Source organism: Ambystoma mexicanum, chromosome 13, assembly GCF_040938575.1.
Source record: "Ambystoma mexicanum isolate Mex_15411 chromosome 13, UKY_AmexF1_1, whole genome shotgun sequence".
Lineage (NCBI taxonomy): Eukaryota > Metazoa > Chordata > Amphibia > Caudata > Ambystomatidae > Ambystoma > Ambystoma mexicanum.
In genome coordinates, this window is record NC_090938.1 from 267,884,749 (window position 1) to 267,909,723 (window position 24,975).

The following is a 24,975-nucleotide window of genomic DNA, read 5'->3' on the forward strand; positions in this document are numbered from 1 at the left end:
ATTAGGTGAAGAAGGGATGGAAGTCTCATCAAAACGTTTTGGGTTATGGAGAGGGTTTGGGGATAATTGACTGGGATATGGTGAGGAGGGACAAGTACATGTGGGGCAATGGTACGAGGTTTTTGGTTTAAAATGATCTTCCACAAAAGTTTTCAAATTATTAAAATTAGTCAACAATAAATCCATTGTTTCTTCTATGCTGTGAAAAGTGTTATCCATAACAGGTTTTTCTGAAGTATTTTCTATTTTGGTATGCTCTGTACAAAAAATATATATATATATGTTAAATGTATACAAAATAATAATAATTAAATGGCTTATATTATAAAGTGTTTACCATTAGTTTCACTATCTTGTGACATTTCTTCATGTGGGAAATGTTCCTCTAGCCATTCCAGAGTACTAGACATTTTCTGAAGTATTTTCTATTTTGGTATGCTCTGTACAAAAAAAATATATATATGTTAAATGTATACAAAATAATAATAATTAAATGGCTTATATTATAAAGTGTTTACCATTAGTTTCACTATCTTGTGACATTTCTTCATGTGGGAAATGTTCCTCTAGCCATTCCAGAGTACTAGACATTTCTGAGAGAGAAAAAAAAAAGATAATATATGTTTTTATCAAATACAGAAAGTTTATAAATATATGAATACAATTAAGTACACTTACTATTTCAGGTAAGATATGTCCTATGTACTCAGTGGGTCTGCTCTTGTTCTCAGTTCTGTCAGTGAAAAAACTTCGTTAAAGGGACGTTATGGTTAAGTTGCGCTACTAAGAACCTATGAAATTCAGTGAAAAAACTTTGTTAAAGGGACGTTATGGTTCCAAGTAAAAACGAAAAACCCTTGAAATTCGCCAGTTATGGTAAGCTAAGCAACCATAACTCGCGCCACCACCATGCACTGCTAAGACTAACACCCACGACATCAAAGATGACATCTCAAATGTCATTGATGACATCACTGATGACATCACATGTCTGGCTCACTCTTTTTTCTTTTGCTGACATATCTAGGCCACATGGTTTTCTTTAGTAACAGTCAGAAATTAACATTTTTATTTTATTTGTAGACGTATTCTTCAAGTAGGTTCTTACAGTAATTCCCTTAGAGTCCAGTCACATCATATGAAACATATACATACGGGAAGACACAAGCTTGAAAGACAGCACTCCGTTTTGTGCATAAAGATAATCAATAGACTTATGAGCACTTTCTGATAGTTCTGTTGTTTTTTTTTATGGCTTTACTTTCTCTGTGGGTCCAATCACATCAAGTGATACATATACATAGGGTAAGTAGCAGCTTTGAAACAGAACAATCATTTATTTGCATGAAAATTATCAGTTAAGTTATGAATTGGTTCTACTACTACTTGTGCCTTTTTGCTAACTTCACTTTCCCTGTATATACCCATATTGGTATGTGTTCTTGTGTCTTTGTGTTTTGTCTATAGTAATGCAATTATGTAATACATGTGTTTTATTAGCTACGTAATACATATATCACAGTACACAAAAATCTATTAAGAAAACAATTATCATTTTATTATTCAACATATTAACATTATGAATATTATACCTTCATCTTGTACGCTGCACACAATGTTATGCTTCTGTATGAGTAGCTTAGTATACTAGATAGAACCCCATAATAGAATGCTATTTATATCAATGCATCGTTCAATGCACTAATTAGGGTATGATATTTATTGCAATGATCCTTGACACTTGTTTCGCAACATTATAATAAGAATCCCTTGTACACATATTTCATGAAAAGTACATACACATGTGATGTCATCAGTGATGTCATCAATGACATTTGTGATGTCATCTTTGATGTCGTGGGTGTTAGTTTTAGCAGTGCACGGTGGTGGCACGAGTTATGGTTGCTTAGCTTACCATAACTGGCGAATTTCAAGGGTTTTTCGGTTTTACTTGGAACCATAACGTCCTTTTAACAAAGTTTTTTCACTGAATATATATATATATATATATATATATATATATATATATATATATATATATATATATATATATATTATTAGTACCCTGCGCGTTTCCAAGCCATACCACAGTGTAATCCCGTGGACGCACTTTTGTGCATCGAGGGCCGGGTACACTGTTGTTTTCAAACCTACCCTCCCATTCATTACTACGGAGCAACTTGGCCCAAAATGGCACCCTATTGCTCCATAGTAATGAAGCATTAAGCGTGTTCTAGTGTTACTAGAACTAACGTGTACTGCTGCAACATCCTTTTCAAACAGCAAAAGAAACGCTGCTTGAATAGGTGTCCCTATGACATTAGTATCCCGTGGCTAGAAACCCCGGAATACTAATGGCAATAACCACCTCACCGGCGGGCCGTTACTACGTAAAGGTAATGCCCCTGGCCCCCAATTAAGGCCTTTGCTGCACTCTGAGCTGTAACTTTGTGCCCCCGCAGCATTACCTTAGGGGGCAATGGCCCGCCGGCTCTGCCATTATTGCCATAGTAATCTATAGTCAAATAAACAATGTACTTGCACATTTTTCTCCCTTCAAAAATTCTGTATTTCTAAAGAAAAAACGTCCCAAAAGATTGAAACATGTATACTTTGATGGGACCATACACCAGGAACCATCCAATTCAGCATGGCAATGCAACTTCACACACATCTATGATCTTGTCCACAATTTGCATTACATCAATGCATATGTGTTGATATTAGTGATGGCATCTACTTAGCGCCTGGATTGAGGCCCCATTTTGTAAGCTCTTTAGTGGATTACATTATAGATATCGCTAAGGTGCATCTGCTGATTTATTACCCCCTGGTATAAAATCCCATCACACTATCCTAGGACAAGGCACAGGATGTAATAAAACTCGTTTATTTAAATAAAACACAATACAAGGTGGTCTCCAAACCTTATGCTGGGAAAGTCAACACGCTGAAATATATGTACATTGATAGCTGGTTTACGGATATAAGAGTTGGCCTCCCTGTGAAAATCTCACTAAAATTCAGTGCACACATGCATTCATACCAAAGAATCAAATAATTATATTTCGGAATAATTCTAAACCTCTATTTATACATAACATGATACAATTTACATATCCTTGCATGCAGCTTATCGGTCAATGTGCTTGAATACTGTGCACAACACATATATAAGGATTTTTTTTTTTTAATTACAGATTTTGAAACCTATTTTATTTTCTCCAACATTAAAACAAGCATGTGCTGCCTGAGATATTGGAGCGTCCAGTGCAGGCAACGTGGCTGGCTGGACTATGTAATGCCAACCATGATTGCAAAGAACAAGTTGCCATAGATTTCAGCTTAGTCAGAACTTTCACATGCTGTGGCAGTGATTTTGAGAAGATCGTGGGTGAGTGTAACTCACCCAACATCTCTTTAACCACACCCAGTATCACATGTGGTTGTAAAAAGAAACACCACACCACGTCCCATCTAACATCCACTGAACGAAAATCTCATGTTGAAAATCACATCTCTCTGAGTATCCCCAGTCCTGGTTTGCCCAACCTGCAGCAGCTGCTAGCCATGTTCCTAATGTGTCCATGAGGCTGTTTGCTTGATGTACGATGGGACAGAGGTGTCTGCGATGGAGCAGGGCTTTGTGTGAACCAGCTTCTCTGTCACTCCCATGTTTCTCCCATGTTTTGGATTAGCCACTTCACATGTTACTCCCATGTTCCACCTACTTTTGCGGCCATTCTCAGAAAATGCATGGACGCATTGTGGCACCTGCATGCGCATATTAACATCTGCATACATGCAGTTCCATTGTTTCTTGTGTTAATTGCGTGCATCGTACCTACACGGATTTTGCATGTTTTTTCGGATGCAAAATCATGTGTACCCAGAAATTAGATTTGTGAATTAAGGTCATATATGTTTTAATTCAACATCGTTCCTGGATTGCAAGCTATATTTAGGTGTTTCAGATTTATTTCATGTCTACATATTTCGACCCTTAGGCAAGCAACGTTATGCCAAAGATGCAAGGTATGCTCTGTGCAGGAAACTTTCATCGCGGGAAGAGGGCGTGGGGAGCTTTTCCTGCCCGTTCAGTGTTTCGGCAGTTTCCTTACTAGCAGTAACTCTTCTAAGGACATTCGGTTCCCACGCCAGTTTCCAGTACTAGGGTAGAGCATGTCGATTCCAGATCCGAAGGAGGCTTTATTTCCAAGTCTCATTCTATCGTGGCTTTTCCTATGTAAGCTCTTTGATGCATCACTAGATGTCTTATTGAGATGTAACCAGATGTGTAACGTGATCACGTAACCGTCAAACAAATGCCCTTAATGCTGTTCACTTTTAATAACGCCATGTTTTGTTCTCTGCATCAGGTGCAGAAATGAGTAGCCAGGTTTCTCAGCCTTTAATCCTCGAGTTCACAGAAGGAGACAGAGCGCAGATCCACTGTAACCACACAATCTGTGGATATGACCGTTTAATCTGGTATCAGCATCTCCCAGGTGCATTTCCTGACCTTGTAATTACAGGCGTTATAACCGCTCTCGACAACAAACGATTCTCGATGACCATTGACAGGAAATCCTTGACCACAACGCTTTTTATTCGTGGAGTCGAAATTGGGGACGTTGCCGTGTACTACTGCGCTGTGAGCGACACGACGGGAGGAGCCCACAAAAAACCTGCAAAAAGTGATCCAGCCCGACAAATACCATGGAAGATACAGGCTGCCATCAGAATACATGCCTATAGCGACACCTGCTGGTGTACTGTTTACTTCAGGTAGAAACATTCTACAAAGGTCCTGCCGAACGCAATCAGTAGCAGAGCCTAGAGATTTACTGGGTAATTCATAGAATCCGGCGCACAAGTGGCGCACGCGGCTGGCGCACAGTGTGCGCGTGCGGTAGTCTGCGCCAGCCGCGTGCGCCAAAACACATTCAGGTGCACAGCGTATTCATGGATTCCAACAACCACAACCAGCCGTGGCGCAGAGTGGCGCAGCGACCCTGCAGCAGCGCCAGTAACGCCCCCAAGAACGCCCCTCGCGCAGGGAAAAGCCATCAAAATCCCCAATCCAGCGCAAAGGGCAGCAGCAAACGCAGAGCGGGGAGCGTGTATTCCAGGGGTGTGCGGGTGTCATCACACGCGATTGGCCTGGGTACGTGAATTTCAGGGGTGCGCGAGAAATTCAACACGCGATTGGGCTGGGTACGTGGATTCCAGGGGTGCGCGAGAAATTCTACACGCGATGGGCCTGGGTACGTGGATTACAGGGGTTCGCGAGAAATTCTACACGCGATTGGCCTGGGTACGTGTATTTCAGGGGTGCGCGAGAAAATCTACATGCAATTGGCCTGGGTACGTGAATTTCAGGGGTGCGCGAGAAATTCTACACGCGAATGGGCCTGTGCGAGTGGGGCAGTGTATTACGTGGGTGTGCGGTAAGTTGAAGAGGTGAATTGCCAGTGTGGCTCCTCCCAGGTCTCCCCCCTACCCCCTCCACGACTCCTGCAGGCAGCCCACACCAAAGGGGACTACCCTGCACCCCTGGTCATGTCCCGCAGGCAGCCCATCCACCATGGGCATGCCCCCCAGCCAAGCCACATGTCCCCTTGCACCCCCACCCCCCAGCACTGTGGGGCACCTGCCAGCAGGCCCCCACTCATGTCCCACACATGTCCCCCACCACCCCCACCCCCCAGCACTGTGGGGCACCTGCCAGCAGGCCCCCACCCATGTCCAACTCATGTTGCCCACCACCCCCACCCCCCAGCAGTGCAGGGGCACCCACCACCAGGCCCCCACCCATGTCTCCCACCACCCCCACCCCCCAGCACTGTGGGGCACCTGCCAGCAGGCCCCCACTCATGTCCCATACATGTCCCCCACCACCCCCACCCCCCAGCACTGTGAGGCACCTGCCAGCAGGCCCCCACCCATGTCCAACTCATGTTCCCCACCACCCCCACCCCCCAGCAGTGCAGGGGCACCCACCACCAGGCCCCCACCCATGTCTCCCACCACCCCCACCCCCCAGCACTGTGGGGCACCTGCCAGCAGGCCCCCACTCATGTCCCACACATGTCCCCTTGCACCCCCACCCCCCAGCACTGTGGGGCACCTGCCAGCAGGCGCCCACTCATGTCCCACACATGTCCCCTTGCACCCCCACCCCCCAGCACTGTGGGGCACCTGCCAGCAGGCCCCCACTCATATCCCACACATGTCCCCCTGCACCCCCATCCCCCAGCACTGTGGGGGTTGGGGGTGGTGGGAGACATGGGTGGGGGCCTGGTGGAGGCTGCCCCTGGTGGCTGGGGGGTGGGGGTGCTGGGAGACATGGGTGGGGGCCTGCAGGCAGGTGCCCCACAGTGCTGGGGGGTGGGGGTGGTGGGGAACATGAGTTGGACATGGGTGGGGGCCTGCTGGCAGGTGCCCCACAGTGCTGGGGGTGGGGGTGGTGGGGAACATGGGTGGGGGCCTGGTGGAGGGTGCTCCTGGTGGCTGGGGGTGCAGGGGGACATGCGTTGGTGGGCAGTAGTGCAAGTTGACATGTGGGTTGGCTGGGGGGCATGGCCATGGTGGATGGGGTGCCTGCAGGACATGTGCAGGGTAGGCCCCTGTGGTGTGAGCCACCTGCAGGGGCCGTGGAGGGTGTAGAGGGAACACCTGGGAGGACCCACACGTGCAATTCACGTGTGGTGCTCCCCGCGCACCCCTGTAATACACGTACCCTGATGAGATCGCGTGTGGAACACGTACCCCGCTCAATCGCGTGTGTAACTTCCCGCGCACCCCCAAAATACACGTACCCCGCTCAATCGCGTGTGTAACTTCCCACGCACCCCTGAAATACACGTACCCTGCTCAATCGCGTGTGTAACTTCCCGCGTGCCCCCGAAATACACGTACCCCGCTCGATCGCGTGTGTTACTTCCCGCGCACCCCCGCAATACACGTGCCCCGTTCGCACAGGCCCAATTGCTGTATGTTGCCACTTTTGTGATGCACTGGGACTCTACCGCCTGCCTTCGTGTGGCGGACGTGTTTCAGCTTGTGCGTGTCTTTGGCTGTGCGTGGCTTTGCCCTATTCGATTCCATGAATACGTGTGGATCGAGTGCGTGTGGGCGTTCCGTCTGCTTCCCTGCAGTACATCCCCAGTTACGCCCTTATTTTCGCGCGTTGTTCCCCATTCCGCGCGTTACGCCCCGTGTCCCGCCCACTTTCTGGTGTATGCGCCGAGGTTGTGCGCTTTCACTGTGCGCGTCGCGCACGCCTTTCGGGATGTTGCAGTGACTTGTGCGCCATGCACGGGTTTGGCGCACATCCCGAGGTAAACACGCGCAGGGACTTCCATGTTTTTTTGCGCTTGCGCGAAGATTTTCGGCGCACGTTTGTTCCATGAATCGGTGACTATGCAGACATTATTTTTCAAGTACGTTCTGGTGCCCACAATATGGGAAGGCTTTTCATATTGTGTCACACGTATTGCTCTAAAAAATCCAGATACTCAAACCATTGGCAGGCATTGCTATCAAAAAGTACTCACACCGTTCCATACAATGCTCAATTATATGCAACATGGTGAAGGATGTTGCTAAGCAGCCCAACACCCCGAGATTCCAAGCAGTCCGAGGTTCAGGTATGGGTGTGCCAGTCGTATGCTGTTACATGCCTAATTACTACAGGACATTCAGATGAGATTGTGTTCATTGAACACATGAAGATGAGACTCCATTATGACCAGTTGACATAGGAAGAACATATTGCACTATGTCAGGGGAAGTCCACATTGACGTTACCATTTATCACAGTAAGGACAGATTGCCAAGTCCCATCATGCAAAGTAAATTCAGGTTCCACTATATCCAGTTAGCATAGTACCGGGATTACTAACATTCCTAGTTAATAAAACAAAACCATATCGGTGAAGGCTCAGTTATCAGGTTAAGTGTAGATTCAATTATATCCATTTAGCAAATTATGGGGAGAATTCTTTATTTCTAGTCACTCCAACAGTGAAGTATTTTCTTATGTCTAATAATCACTGAAGGGCTGCATTACATGAAGCTCAGTTAGCCCAGTAATCCCATATTTATGAATGTCCAGTTTTCACAATATGACCAAATCCAGACGGCCTAGTTAGCACAGTTATGCCCGATTCTGTAGAGTGCAAGGACGGATTACTGTATGCCTCATTAGCAAAGAGCAGAAACGTGTATGCCTCACCGCCATGTTAAATCCAGATTTAAGTATACCCACTACCACAGCAGGGCCAGATTTATTAGAAGCAGTTAAGAAAGTGTGGCCAGTTTCCTGCATGCTCACATAGCCCTAGCTTAGTACAAAGAAAATGCATATGTCTATTTCTTATAGCATGGCCATATTCCAGTGTGCCATGTGAGCCCGTTCAGGGCAGAATCTAGTTTTCCCAGTGGTAATAGCAAGAAAAGAGTACAATATGCCAAGCAAACACAGTAAGGGCAGATTTCAAGGGTCATTAGCACAATAAGGAAAGGTTTTATGGTAGGCCCAATTAGTAAAATAATGATGACATTGTCATTATTAATAATAATACTAATGATAATAATAGTAGTAATAATGTATTTATTGAGTTCGATCCCAGCTTCGGGAAGTCAACAGAGCGCTTTACATGTTATAGGGGTTATCAGAGATACAAGGGAGCAGAACGCTAATAATAGGATGGACGGGGTGCCCTTTTTGTCAGCAAGGGATATACAAACAACCATGGGAGAAAACAGGGGGAAGAGATCACCAAGTCTCAGATTAACTGGAGAGTGTGTATTGACCTATGTGTAAGTGTGAAGGATTGCCAAATGGCAAGGGTGTAGAAGCCCTGGCTTTTTTGATTTTTATTAATGATTAAATGATGCAGGTAATTCTATCTCTGAAAGGGTGGTATGCTAAGTAGAACCCACTTTCAGCAAACTCCATGTTAAGAGCATATTGGACACCTGTGCCCTGCTGCATCAGAATCCTAAAATTCAGTGCCTGCCTTCCAGTGGCATAGAGCAGGCTCAGAGATCACAGGTTCCCTCTTCACAGCGGGGGTGACAGCAGTCACTTTGGTGCCAAGGTGCCCTTTAAAGTAGGCACCTCTATTAAAAAATGTCATACTTATAAGCAATTACCATCTGTGTGGCAGTTTAATCTTTAAAAATAATCCATACCGACAGCTGGGGTATAATGGCTGGTATTTCATATAATTATTAAAGCCAAACCAGATCTGGATCATACTTGTATCAACACTGTGAGCCAGCCAAACCATGAACAGACTGTGTGTATTCTCGCTAGATTTACTGTCTCTAATGCAACCACCATGACCATAGCCAATGGGAGCGGAATCTACTTTGATCCTTTATGAGCTGGGGTAACACCTCTCTGAAGACAGTCCCTCAGCAGAAGCTGTACTGGGAAACAGGAATCAAATGGCACACCTTACACAATAGAACAAACCACAGTGTTGCATACCACTGGACCTTTGATGCCATGGGTTTGGCAAAGGGAGAAGTTAGTGTAGACAGAGGGAGCTCAGCACAGTTGGGGAAGGATGCAACAAGGATTCAACAATGTTTTTTTTAAATTATCTCTGTCCCTCTCCTTTCTTCCTGTCTCCTCCACTTCCTTTAGCATAAAGCACTTTTGGTATAATGCAAGAAGTTATGGACCACTTTCACAAGAACAGGGATTGGACTCCATAAAGTAGGCTTGCGTTTGATCCATCACCTGTGGACTTTTGGGTGTTTCCCACTCCTTCTTTGATTCACTTGTGGACCATCTAGGATTTAAGCAAGAATTTGTTTGAACCTCTTTTGGGAGAGTAGCTATTTCCAAAACCCTTAACCATTGGGGTGAAGGAGTGTTCCAGGGCAGAGACAATCTCTGCTCACTACCCACTCCTAGGACATATTGTGTGTGACTATTGCTGATATCCAGAACCTGCAACTCTTGTCCAAACCTTCCTAGACTGGGAGACCAGAACCTGAAAGGACTCACCCTGTCCTACAGCCCCTGAAGTGGGTTTAACTGCATCTGGAGAGCCAGAACAGGCAGAATCCCTGTTCTACTTCATGAAACTTGTTTAACCCCTTTCTAACACTTTTCACCCTGAGCACACAAGAGGGACCCACGGTGCTCCATTTGGGACTTCATCGAAGTTCGATTGACTACTGCTTGCATCCATCAAACTGTCTCACAGTCGCATCCTACCAAGTGGAGCACGTCACAAGCTCACCGCTGCCGACATATTCAAACAGCCACCTCTTCGAACCATGCATCGGACCACCAAGGCCACTGCAACTAACCATTGGACCTTGACTCAAAACACTGTAGCATTGCATCAGTCGCCGACCCAAATCAGCTTTTACCAATTTCTTGAACCAATTTGACCCTCGAACCAACCCTTGTGAGTCATGTAAACTATACGAACCAAATGCCACAGTCGACTTCCCTGAGATCCTGCTTTGAACTGACTAGACGCCATCTTGCCACTTCGCCCAGCACGATTTTCCACGGCCAAACCTCTTTCAACCTGCATCCATGTATACCTCAAAGGCATGCACCTTTTCAGCATTTTGTGCGATGAATCCACCAGTCTCATTCTTCCTTCACTTTCCCCTACAACACACAAAAAAAGATACAAACGCTCACACACAGAAGATCCATGCAACAACAGGTCACATCAAGTAAACACTGCTACACTCAAATCTCACCTGTTGTGAAGGGCCGTGCCTGCTGTGCCAAGATCAAGTAATGCAGGTTTGGAGTGAAGACCACTAAGTAACGAATGGCCTGTGGTCTGACCCTCTGGTGGACCCCTTGGTGTACCAATCAATTGGTTTTTCTAGATAGTCTCCTTTGCTTTGAGCTGATAGTACTGTCTGAAGTAATTCCACTTCTTGTACTTGCCCTGCATAGTGTGCAGTGCTACACATTTTGTGTTGCTGGCAGCCATTATGTATGCCAAGATTTTTCTATCCACACAGCTTAATGCACACATCGGCCAACCTGTCTTCAACAGTGGTTCATTATTGTCATGTGTTTAAATATGCAAAGATGGCTAACTCCTTAGTAGAAAAAATAGTCACCCCAAGTGTGGCTAATACATACTCTGCCTGGCTGGACATGCTAGCTGGAAGTCTGCATGGCTGGTGGCATCGGGATGGTGGCCTTTATACAGTGGAAACCTGGAATACACCTGTTTGAACAGTAACACAATTGTTAGCAGGCACCACTTAACTGTAGGCTTTCACCAGTTCTGGCTAACTTTCACCTTCCCAGAAAAGCTCCAGGAACTCAAACTTGCATGGGCTCACCAAACTATGAGAAGCTCATCGCTCTCTCACATTGTTCATCTCCAATAGCTCCACTGCGATCACCCCCAACATGCTACTTCAACAGCCTTGGAGATTTTAATGGTTGAAAAGTAGGGCCGGACAAAGACTGATATGTTTGGGATATTTCTTCTCTGTGAAAGATAGTGAGCTAAAGACTCTGGGTAAGTCTCTCGTAACCAGGACTAATGTCTGGCAGAGGGACTCCCAGGACCCCCCTTGTTAATTTGCATATTTAAGTAACTTTGGGTCTCACCCTAAGTTACTAGGGGAATCCAGACGTGGACCCCTTGCTCACTATTCTTAGAGAGGCACAGATCCACCCTACTTATGAGGTCCAACCAGACCGAAACACGTGTCTGGGGTTTCTGTTGGTACTCTTGTTCAGAGGAGAATTGCCTTGCATTTCGGTGCTGGACTGCCCCAGGGCCGGACAAAGACTGATATGTTTGGGATATTTCTTCTCTGTGAAAGATAGTGAGCTTATGTTTGGGATATTTCTTCTCTGTGAAAGATAGTGAGCTAAAAACTCTGGGTAAGTCTCTCGTAACCAGGACTAATGTCTGGCAGAGGGACTCCCAGGACCCCCCTTGTTAATTTGCATATTTAAGTAACTTTGGGTCTCACCCTAAATTACTAGGGGAATCCAGACGTGGACCCCTTGCTCACTATTCTTAGAGAGGCACAGATCCACCCTACTGATGAGGTCCAACCAGACCGAAACACGTGTCTGGGGTTTCTGTTGGTACTCTTGTTCAGAGGAGAATTGCCTTGCATTTCGGTGCTGGACTGCCCCAGGGCCGGACAAAGACTGATATGTTTGGGATATTTCTTCTCTGTGAAAGATAGTGAGCTAAAGACTCTGGGTAAGTCTCTCGTAACCAGGACTAATGTCTGGCAGAGGGACTCCCAGGACCCCCCTTGTTAATTTGCATATTTAAGTAACTTTGGGTCTCACCCTAAGTTACTAGGGGAATCCAGACGTGGACCCCTTGCTCACTATTCTTAGAGAGGCACAGATCCACCCTACTGATGAGGTTCAACCAGACTGAAACACGTGTCTGGGGTTTCTGTTGGTACTCTTGTTCAGAGGAGAATTGCCTTGCATTTCGGTGCTGGACTGCCCCAGGGCCGGACAAAGACTGATATGTTTGGGATATTTCTTCTCTGTGAAAGATAGTGAGCTAAAGACTCTGGGTAAGTCTCTCGTAACCAGGACTAATGTCTGGCAGAGGGACTCCCAGGACCCCCCTTGTTAATTTGCATATTTAAGTAACTTTGGGTCTCACCCTAAGTTACTAGGGGAATCCAGACGTGGACCCCTTGCTCACTATTCTTAGAGAGGCACAGATCCACCCTACTGATGAGGTCCAACCAGACCGAAACACGTGTCTGGGGTTTCTGTTGGTACTCTTGTTCAGAGGAGAATTGCCTTGCATTTCGGTGCTGGACTGCCCCAGGGCCGGACAAAGACTGATATGTTTGGGATATTTCTTCTCTGTGAAAGATAGTGAGCTAAAGACTCTGGGTAAGTCTCTCGTAACCAGGACTAATGTCTGGCAGAGGGACTCCCAGGACCCCCCTTGTTAATTTGAAAAGTATACACAGCATGGACAGAACAGCCAATTCTCAGTCAGGAAACTTTTGATACCCAAGGAAATGGTGATCAGTGGCTGCTCAGCTGGGTGGGTGAGTTCCAAGCTTTTTGGCTTCCAAGCTAGTTCACTGGTTAACAAGCTGTCTGGCAGACATTCTCTTGTTATTAATCTAGCTACGTCATCACCGCCTCTCCAGAGAAACTGTCTCCCCATATGGCCAGGGAAAGGCAGCCACTTCCTGGGGGTGGCTGTCTAAGGGAGGACCATATGGGCGGGGGTAAACCCTAATGGGAGGTAGGTAGACACACTAGCTTGAACATGGAGGAATTGAGCCACTGGGAGAATTGGAGACTGCAGAGAATGCTGAAGCATCCAGGATAGACGGGTGAGCCCAGAGAATGGAGTTGGGATGCCGGGGCACTTTGTGGCATACAACACAGATCATTGAAGGAAAATTAAATGAACTTGGTGAACCTGCGCAGGGAAGCTGGGATGCAAAGTCAATTGTTGAAGGAAGCAAGTGAAAGCTGGTTGATGACCCAATTGGTTGAATGAAGAAAATCTAAAAGCATGGAACTGTTACACATTAAGAAAGTCCTGGCAGGAGAGTACACCAGGCAAACTGATTGCGAGTCTGGGACCTGCACCCAAATACAAGGGAGCAAGTTGAGAAAGCCCTGACAAGAGAGTGCACCAGGCAAACTGATTGTGAGTCTGGGAAACTCATACAATTGTGTTAACACAAGTGTTTGAAAGAGAAGAAGGAGAGTGCACAGACTGACAGAGAAGGGGCTGGGACTCACTCTCATGCTTGCCAAGAATCTGCATATGAACTGAGGAGATCAAGAGGAGGGAGTCTTCCTCTTGAGTGAGGGAAATCTAGGGCAAGGGAGCGATTCCCCTTGCAGTTGGAACTAGGGAAAAGGAGGCATTCCCCTTGTGATTGGAAATGGTACACTGTGAACATTGCAACTTTGGGGAATTGAGTCATCCCTCTGGTATTGGTGGAAAACTATGAGGAGCCAAGGTGTTAAGATCCACTCCTCACCCTCGACCACTCCTCACCTGTGCAGTTGTTGGTCCATGTTAGGGAGAATTCTCAGTATTGTGCTAATTCCCTCCACCCTAGAGACCCCCAGCAACTTTACTGGATTTTGAGGCCTTGTTTTTTTCCCCGGAGAGAGTGCAAGCCTTTTTTCCCACTCTCTCATTTATTTTGATGTGTGTTTTACTCTTGTGTTCTTTGGTTATGGAGTTTTTAGATAACTCCATTGGCATCATCTTTTTATTGTTGTGTCACAAAGCACCTTTAGTGCAGTGGCACCGGGGTGTCCTTTGGACTTCGCAAGGTTTAAATAGCTTCTCTGGGATTAACTACTTTTCCCCAGAGAATGTAAAGTTAAATTGGCTTTACTAGTCTTTTTAAATTCATAGACCCAGCACACACTATCTTCCTATAGAGTGCTGGAGGGGTTACTTAGTATCCCCTATGTCTAAACACTCTTGTAGCTGTCAAAAGCTACACTTTCCTATTGAAATGGCTGGTGGCAGTGGTTTTTTAACAAACTACAATGATTTTTCCTGATCGCAAACACTGGTAGCTAAAAATCGGGGTCGCCATGTTTTTCAATATGGCACCCAAGACCCCTCTGTAAAAACAGACTCTGGCCATCTTTTTTCACTGTTTCTTTGTGGAAAGGTCCTTCTGGTGTTTAACTATGAGCACCAAACCAGGTTTGGTCCCTTTGTTAGTGAGCCTTTGGCGGGCTTCAGGACTGAAGTCTGCCCATGGTGTCTGAGTGTATTGGGTGGGCAGGAAGTGAGGGAGGTGCCCGAAACTCCCTGTGCATGGTCTCCTAAGAGACGCAAATGCACTCTAGCCTGATTGGCTGGCTGACTGTCCAACAAGGACAGCTACCCTGCTGGGTGAGTGACAGCTAGGCTGGAATCAATGGGAGAAAACTGTTTAAAAGGTGAGTCTCCAGGAGTGGAAGGCAGATCGACCACTGGAACGAAAGAAACAAAGACGAGCTGTAAGAGGATGGGTGCTGCAACCACTGGACCATTGGTTTGCCCGGTGAAGCCCTGCTGCACCTCTGAGGCGCCAGACCTCCATTCGACAGAAAAGCTCCTTCAAGGACGGCTTCTCCCTTTCAGTTGGTGGGATCAATCAATTCAGCAAATACCTGGATACCATTCTCAGAGCTGGTTAAGATTAACCATGGAGAAGGACACAAGTTTGTGTTTGGAAGCCACAGCTACTTGAGCTGAAGTGACGCCATTTTGTTTGCTCTGACAATGATCCCGTGCAGTGCAGGAGACCCCCAACGTCCTCCCTCTTGTCCCCACGACTGAGGCCCACGAACAGAGAGATCTGCAGGAACTGCCAGGAACCAACGTCTTCAGCTACATCTTTTTTGCTTCACTTTAAGGTACTGTGCCATCCGGTTGAGAGATAATAACTCTCGCGGTGAAAGTTTGTGAAACTTTCCCAACTTGCATGCCTAATCAGCTTGTGACCCAGCATATGATTCGCTTTCAACTAAACTACTTTAAAAAACTTTTACAAAGTCTTCTCCATCTGTACCAGAACTGTGCTGTCCTATCCAAGAACACTAGACTATTGACTTTGGCCTGGCCTATTAAATTGAACTGACCATCCTGGTACATTGAACCTTTGTATTATCTTAAAGAAGTGTGTTCTAACCCCTTGTACAAACCTCTGAATTTGTATTCCTATTTTAAAGTATTGAAGTGCCATTTGGCTCCTTTTTCAGGGGAGCTCAAACTGTCCATACAACTTAGTGTTTTGAGCTGTAGTATATTGGTGTTTTATATTGAGTTGATTTCTACTAGTGAATGTTTTCCAAATGACCGTGTAAATAAATATTTGAGTATTTTTTACCAAGAAACCTTGAGTGTAAATGTCTACCTGAACCATTGTAATTGTGATACTTCTGTGTAACTTCTTCTACTGCTCACATTCCCTCTTGAGATAAGCCTGGCTGCTCAGCTCGCTACCAAATGTGTGTGGTACAGACTTATACCAAAGGTTGGTTTTTGCTTACACCTGTAGTCCTAATTGTGTGTGGTGTTCCCAGAGGGTACTGCCTGCAATTCTGCCTAACACTGGTGTACAGCAGAGGATAAAGTGTAGTTGTTACATTGAGTGTGCTACTCTTACCTTTGTCCAAAATAACCTTCTCAAAGCTAAACTCCACTACAGAATCAATAGTTTTATAATGCCTAATATGGATAACTACAAACAGGAGGCCCTAGTCATTCTTACAGTAGATCAACTGAAAGATATGTGTAAAGTTAGGAACCTGGCTGTTAAAGGAAAGAAAAATGAATTGATTGAAAGATTGTTGGAACACCAAAGATTGCGAAATTGGGCTGTAACCCCCAATGTCTCACCACATGTGGATAATGCTGATGAGGAAAATGATGATGTAGAGTCTAACTCTATTATTATTTAAGAAGCAGATGAGTCAGAGGAGTCTCAGGATGTGAGCCCCACTGCCACTCTACCTGCTCTTGAGCCTCAACCTTTAGCTACAGGGACCCTACCAGGTCCAGTACCGAGTCCAGAATTTGTCTCTCTTGAAAAGATGAGACTTGAGTTAGAATTCAAAAGGCTCCAAATGCAAACTGAAAACATACATCAAGAATACAGGCTCAGAGAAATAGAATTGAATCATGCACTTGAAATGAAGAAATGTTCTCTTGAAAATGGTTCTCTCCCAGAGTATTTTAGGTCTTCCAGTCCTAAGAGGCCCTGCATGCCTAAAGAAGCTGTGAGTATGTATGAGGTGAGACTTGATATTTTGGATTGGCTGGCTGCTTTTTAGTATAACTATGGGATTCAGGGTTTCACAGGGAATCAGTTGATTCCTTGGCTTTTGTCTAGGCTCCCCCAGGTTGCAACTGATGCTGTAATGGAGGCGGGGGAACTTGAAAGATTGGAGTATGAAAATGTTAAGCTAGCTCTAATAGCTAGATTTGGGAAAACTCCTTCCCTCAAAAAGCATGATGGTACCCCTTGGGCTACCTGGGTGTATGAATGTTTGAAAAACGTAGATGACTTGGTAAAGGGTTACAGGGTTAACACTTTTGAAGGAATGAGAAATCTATTTTTGGAGGAATCTATTTTTGATGTCTGCTCTCCGGAGCTGAGACAGCATTTGGATGACTCTAAGGAAATTGATCCAAAAAAGTTAGCAAACGCTGCTGACTTGTGGGTTGCCAACAGGACAGCTCACAAGGATTATGGAGCAACTCAGAAGAAGGATGAGGGGAAGAAGCACAAAAAGATACAAAAGAGAATTCTAATACCCCCAATCCATAAGAGGGCCCCAAACATAAGAATGGTCAGCCACAAGGGAAACTGAATCAGGCTAGTGACAACTCTGGTGCCAAACCAGAGGGAGGTCTGCAGAAACCCTCATTTGTCAAAACATTTGGAAAATGTTATGCTTGTGGGTCTACTGGCCATGTGAAAGGGGATACCAGATGTACGGCAAACCTTCAGGGATCCACATTGTCTCCTTAGCCTTCTCCCCAGAGGAAGAAGTACAAATGGCAAGAGGAAACTTTCACCTACTGGCTGAGGAACCCATGAAAGTCTCAGCCAGTGTTTCTTTAGTGTCCTTGGGGCTGTGGGAACAACAGAATTTGGATGTCTATAATTCCATCTCAGACAATACTAAAGAGTATTATAAAGACAGTGTTCTTGTCAATGGTCAGGAAACCCCTGCCATTAGAGACACTGGGGCCAGTGGTACTGTAGGGGATGAATCATTTTTCAAGTTAAAGGATGTTGCTAAGGCACCCAAATACCTCATTAAGCTTGCTGGAGGCCGTGTTCAAATGCTTCCACAATTACCAGCTCTCATACAGTGCAATGACTACATTGCAAAGATACCTGTTAGTGTGCAGAGTGAGGTGCCTGGAAGAGTCCTGTTAGGGAATGACTTAAAAACTCTTGGAGTTGTATCAAGCACCCCCAGGCCTCCCAGCAAAAGGAAACAGGAGCAGACAAGGAGGGCCAGGGAGAGTACATTGGATATCTCTCCAGAGGTTGTTGTAGAAGAAACTATAACACCCAGCCCACAGGAGTTACTAACTGCAGTTTCTAAAAAGAAAAAGCCAAAGGGGAAACCCAAGGTCTCCAAGAAGAAACCAGAAAACACTCATGTGCTTCCAACCAGGACATCCAGAACTGTGACTACTCCATCAGCTGAGGTTGAGTGTGAGAACCAACCATGAAAGGTTGAATCAGCTGCTGAGGAATCAGAGATGGAAGAAGACCTTGCCCCTGCTGGAGATCTGGATCCTAAAGACCATCCTGAGCTGCAGTATTTACTGGCAGAAGGTGATCCCTCTAGGGCAGACTTCAGCAGAGGTCAAAGAGAGTGTCCTACTCTTGAAGGTCTTTGCCAACAGGCAGCTTCCCAGCTGGACGTGCAAGAGCCAGAGATGCATAGGTTATCTACAGTGAACCAACTGAGTCAATCCGAGGAGACTACAGAAGACTTGTAGTGCCTCTACAGAGCAGACTACAGTTCCTACAGTTAGGGCATGATATCCCTTTGGCTGGTCACTTGAGTTTCAAGAAGTCCAAAGAAAGGCTTTCTCTCTATTTCTACTGGCCTAAGTTGGGGTCTGATGTAGATAAATTCTGTAGGAGCTGTCACAATTGTCAGACATCTGGCAAGAGTGGAGATTAAGAATGTGGCACCTTTGGTGCCTCTCCCAGTGGTGGGAGTACCTTTTAAGAGGAAAGGAATTGGCATTGTTGGTCCCTTAGACTCTCCAACCTCTTCAGGCAACCGATTTATGTTGGTTGTAGTAGACCATGCTACTAGGTATTCTGAAGCCATACCTATGAGGACTGTTAAAGCTCAGGCTGTTGCTTAGGCCCTACTTGGTATTTTAACCAGGGTAGGTGTTCCTAAGGAAGTCATCTCTGACAGGGGATCTAATTTTATGGCCCACCACATGCAGGCCATGTGGAAGAACTATGGAGTGACTTACAAGTTCTCAACTGCCTACCATCCTCAGATGAATGGATTGGTAGAGAGGTTTAACCGTACTATGAAGAGCATGATAGGTGCTTTAGAGTAACCCCTTAGGAGAAAGTGGGACCTTCTACTGCCATGCCTTCTCTTTGCTTATAGAGAAGTCCCTCAGGAGGGAGTTGGATTTAGTCCCTTTGAGCTTCTCTATGGACATCCAGTTAGAGGTCCTTTGGCCTTAATTAAGGAGGGGTTGGAGAGTGTTCCTTCCCCCAAGCCAGTGAGAGTCACCGACTATCTGTTAGGTCTCTGGAGGAGAATGACACACATAATGACAGAGTCATCAGATAAATAAAAAGCAGGTAAGGCTCTGGTGAAGCATTGGCATGATCAGAAGGCCAACATGGTTGAGTTTACTCAAGACCTGCTGCTTTTAGTTATGGTTCCTACAAGGCAGAGGGTCTTACAGGACAAATGGATAGGACCCTGCAAAGTTGTGGGAAAATTTGGAGAGGTCAACTATCTGGTGGACTTAGGCAATCCTAAGCAGGCCCCCAGGGTCTTTCACACCAACCGTCTAAAGGCTTATGTCACCAGACCAGAAGTGAGAGCTTTGCTTCTAGCTTCAGCTCAAGAGGAGGAAGAGAGTGAACCTCTACCTGATCTCCTCAGGTGACAACCTTTAGATGAGAAAATAGAAGGAGTTAATCTCTCTTCTAATCTGACACTGGAACAACAGGAGGAGTGCAAGGATCTGTTAAATCAGTTTGCCTCCCTGTTTTCATTATCACCAGGCTTGACCCCTTAGGGCCAGCATGACATTCTCACTGATGACTGTTTACCTGTTAAAAGCAGAGGTTACAGGATGTTGGATAATGTTAGAACCCACATAAAGGAAGGGGTCAACAAGATGCTTGATCTCGGGGTAATAGAACGCTCTAAAAGTCCATGGTCTAGTCCAGTTGTACTAGTACCAAAGGCAGGATCCAAGGAGTTGAGATTCTGTGTGGACTATTGAGCTCTTAATGCAGTCACAAAGACTGATGACCATCCTTTACCTAGGACAGATGGTCTGGTGGATAAACTTGGTTCCGCCAAGTACCTCAGTACATTTGCCCTAACGTCAGGCTATTGGCAAATAGCACTGACAGACCGTGCCAAGGAGTAAACTACATTTTCAACCCCAGCAGGCCTCTACCAGTTTAAGGTAATGCCTTTTGGACTAACTAATGCATCTGCAACATTCCAAATGATGGTTAATCAGGTTCTGAATGGGATGGAGGACTTCTGCATGGCATACTTGGATGACATTGCAGTGTTCAGCCCTACTTAGAAAGAACATGTTGACCACTTAGGATATCTTTTGCAGGCTCTTGGGAAGGCCATCTGACCATAACGGCAAGTAAATTTCAAATTGATCAGAGCAAAGTGGTCAAACTTGGACATGAGGTAGGAGGAGGTGAAATAAGGCCATTGCCTAGCAACGTACAAGCTGTAGAAAACTGGGCCACCCCTGCTACTCAAACCCAGGTGAGAGCCTTCTTAGGTCTCACTAGTTATTATAGGAACTTCATTGAGAACTATGGGTCCATAGCTTTTCCCTTAAATGTAGTCTCCTCACCCAAATTTCCTAAAAAGGTCAGATGGAATGAGGAGTGCAATAAGATATTTGAAGGACTTAAGAAAGCCCTTTGTGAAGCTCCAGTCCTAAGAGCTCCTGACTATAGCCGAACCTTCATTGTTCAGACAGAAGCCTCCAATACAGGTACAGGTGCAGTTCTGAGTCAGCTGGATGAGAAAGGTAGGGAGCGCCTCATCTGCTTCATCAGCAGGAAACTGAAGGAACCAGAAACAAGGTGGGCAACCATTGAAAGAGAATGTTTTGCTATTGTGTGGTCACTGAAGAAGTTTAGACCATACTTGTATGGATCTACTTTTGTGATTCAGACTGACCACCAACCCTTCAGATGGTTAATGCAGATGAAATGGGAGATCCCAAAATTATTGAGATGATCATTCAGCCTCCAAGGGTTTGATTTGACCATTTACCAAAATGCTGATGGTTTCTGCAGAATGTTTGACCGACTGGAGTAATGAGATTCATCCAGGGGTGGATTAAATCCTCCTGTCCCTTAGTCTGGGACGGATGAGTGTTAGGGAGAATTCTCAGAAATGTGCAAATTCCCAGCACCTTAGAGACCCCAGCAACTTTTCTGGATTTTGAGGACTTTTTTTTTCCTTGGAGACAGTGTGAGCCTTTTGTCCCATTCTCTCATGTATTTTGATGTGTGATTTACTCTTGTGTTCTTTGGTTATGGAGTTATTAGATAACTCCATAGGCATCATCTTTTTATTGTTGTGTCACACAGCACCTTTAGTGCAGTGGCACAGGGGTGTCCTTTGGACTTCCCAAGGTTTAAATACCTTCTCTGGGATGAACTACTGTTCCCCAGAGAATGTAAAGTTAAATTTGCTTTACTAGTCTTTTTAAATTCATAGACACAAAAGATACCCTTTCCTATTGAAATAGCTGGTGGCAGTGGTTTTATAACGAACAACCATGAGTTTTCCCGGTAGTGAACACCGGTAGCTAAAAATCAGGGCCGCCATATTCAAAAATATGGTTGCCCTGATTTTTAGCTACCGGTGTTCGCGGTCGGGAAAAAATCATGATCGTTCGTTATAAAACCACTGCCACCAGCTATTTCAATTTCAAAGGGCCCAAGACCCCTCTGTAAAAACAGACTCCGGTCGTCTTTTTTCGACATGTCTTTTTGGAAAGGTCCTTCTGGTGTTTAACTCTGCGTGCCAAACCAGGTTTGGTCCCTTTTTTGTGAGCCTTTGGCGACTTCAGGACTGAAGTCCACCCATGGCGTCTGAGTGTCTGGGGTGGGCAGGAAGTGACGGAGATGCCCCAAACTCGCTGTGCTTGGTCTCCTAGGAGACCCAAATGCACTGTAGCGCGATTGGCTGGCTGACTGTCCGGCAAGGACAGCCATCCTGCTGGGTGAGTGACAGCTAGGCTGGAATGAATGGGAGAAAACTGTTTAAAAGGCGAGTCTCCAAGACTGGAAGGCAGAGTCGACCACTGGAATGAAAGAACCAAAGATGAGCTGGAAGAGGATGGTTGCTGCAACCTTTGGACCATTGGTTTGCCCAGTGAAGTCCTGCTGCACCTCCGAATCGCCAGACCTCCATTCGACAGAGAAGCTCCTTCCAATCAACTCAGCAAACGCCTGGATACCATACTCGGAGATGGTTAAGGTTAAGCAGGGAGAAGGACACCAGTTTGTGTTTGGATGCCAGAGCTACTTGAGCTGAAGTGACACCATTTTGTTTGCTCCAAGGATCATCCTGTGCAGTGCAGGAGTCCCCCCACGTCCTCCCTCTTGTCCCCATGACTGAGGCTCAGGAACAGAGAGATCTGCAGGAACTGGCAGGAACCAACTTATTCAGCTACATCTATTTGCTTCACTTTAAGGTACTGTGCCATCCGGTTGAGAGATCCTAACTCTCACGGTGAAAATTTGTGAAACTTTCCCAACTTGCAGACCGAATCAGCTTGTGACTCAGCATATCATTCGCTTTCATCTAAACTACTTCTAAAAACGTTTACAAAGACTTCTCCATCTGTACCAGAACTGTGCTGTCCTTTCCAAAAACACTACACTATAGACGTTGGCCTGGCCTTTTGAATTGAACTGACCCTCCTGGTACATTGAACCTTTGCATTATCTGAAAGAAGGGTTTTCTATCCCCTTGTACAAACCTCTCTCTTTTTATTCCTATTTAAAAGCATTGAAGTGCCATTTGGCTCCTTTTTCAGGGGAGCTCCAACTGTCCCTACAACTTAGAGTTTTGTGCTGTAGTATATTGGTGTTGAATATTGAGTTGATTTCTCCTAGTGAATGTTTTCCAAATGACTGTGTAAATAAATGTTTGAGTATTTTTTACCAAGAAACCTTGAGTGCAAATGTCTACTTTAACCACTGTGATTGTGATACGTCTGTGTAACTTCTTCTACTGCTCACATTCCTTCTTGAGATAAGTCTGGCTGCTGAGCTTGCTACCCAAATGTGTGTGGTACAGACTTATACCAAAGGTTAGTTTTCGCTTACACCTGTAGTCCTAATTGTGTCTGGTGTTCCCAGAATGTGCTGCCTGCAATTCTGCTTAACAGTTCCAAATGTTCTCCACAGTTCCTCCACAAACTGGAGGGGCCTCCTTCCACCTACAAGTGCCGAAAAACACCTGTGCCCTTTCCCCTGCAGACTTTGCCCCGTGGGTGAGGATCATCAGCTTTTCACTCCTTTGAGGGGCCGAGGCAAGTAGCTACAGCAGCTCTCCAGGGACACTCCAGCTGGGCGCAGGATGCCGAACACCTATGCCCTTTCCCCCGTTGATGAGGATCACTGGCTTTTCACTCCTTTGACGGGGCGTGGCCAGCAGCTACGGCAGCCCTCGAGGAACACTCCAGCTGGGCACGGATACCAAACACCCCTGCCCTTTTCCCCAGGTTCTTGCCCGTGGGTGAGGATTACAAACTTTTCACTCCTTTGAGGGGATGTGGGCAGCAGCTGCAGTGGCTCTCCAGGGACACTCCAGCTGAGCGTGGGATACCCCCACACCCCTTCCCCCACCCTTTCTCCAGCATTATGTCATGGCACCCAAAAAAAACATTTTCAGAGTAAATGTATCATCAAGTGGAAGGGTATTACAACAATTGAAAGGTTTGATTTCTATGTACATCTAAGCTTAGAAAGCTGTTGGGTTGCTCAAATATCAAAAATTGCCCTGACATTATCATTGCAAAGGGTGTAATTAGACATTTCTCCAAGAGGTATGTTGGTAGGGCCACCACACCTATATCACAGTTTTATCGGGAACTGACAGTCGACCCTGCAGTGTAAGAAGCCGGGCTTTGGGAACACAAGAAAACAGAGCCTGTTGTTAAAAAAGAGAATTATTGCTAAAAATCTGTATTTTAACTTCCCACCAGTACCACTAATGATGCTTTGAAACTTGAAATAAGTTTACATGGTATTATGTATGATATTAAACAATAAACCTCCACTTTATTGGCTGCAAATCTGCACAAGCCCAGTGCTCTAATAATATTGTAGTAGGTTCCACGATATTGTTTTCTGTAATTGGAGAAAGGAGCCTGCCATGGTCGAATTATATTCGCCAGATAGTTAAGATGGTGTACCTGGAGGATTTGAGGTCCACCAATGATGTATCATCCTTGGCCAACCAGGATATTCTTAAAACCAGCTTTAAAATATAGACATCTGAGATTTCCTGATAAATTGCAGCAAAAACAGTATGCTCTCTCAGTACCTAGAAAGCAAAGCTTCCCTATGCTGTGAAGCATATCTTAATATAATTGATCACTTTCCACGGAAAATGTTGTCCTTGAAATTTCTATTCGGGATTTCGCTGCTGGCCACATGTTCTGCTAAAATGACTAAACACTGCAACATTTGTTGCTGGCACTGCATGAGTCAAGTGGAAAACATACAACATGTTATCTTGTTTTTTTCAGAGTATAATAACTTAGGTAAAACATGACTATGCCTTCTATTTAGGAGTTTCAACATTCATAAAAAACGTGGCACAATACAATGTTGTTATAGGAATGATGCTCCCGTGATCCTGCATAGTTTTTCAATTTTTCGAGGGATAGCCTGGAGCTCTTGGGCAAAGCTTTAAGATCATTCGCAAATTAAGAAGAGTGTCAAGTAACAATGAATCTAGTCATCATTTGTATTTATATCAACGCTAGAAGAATTTCAGATATGCATGATCATCTTGATACAAAACAATTGGATAGTTTTTTATTATATATATATATATTGTTTTACTTTTTAAAATGTTGTGTTTAATGCTTTGCTTCATGGCTCCTCACTGAAATAAAGCTTATTGACTGACTGATACATTCTTTGACTGACGCTTGGTTTATGGCCTTACAGCTACCTAATTCTTTATATGTGCAA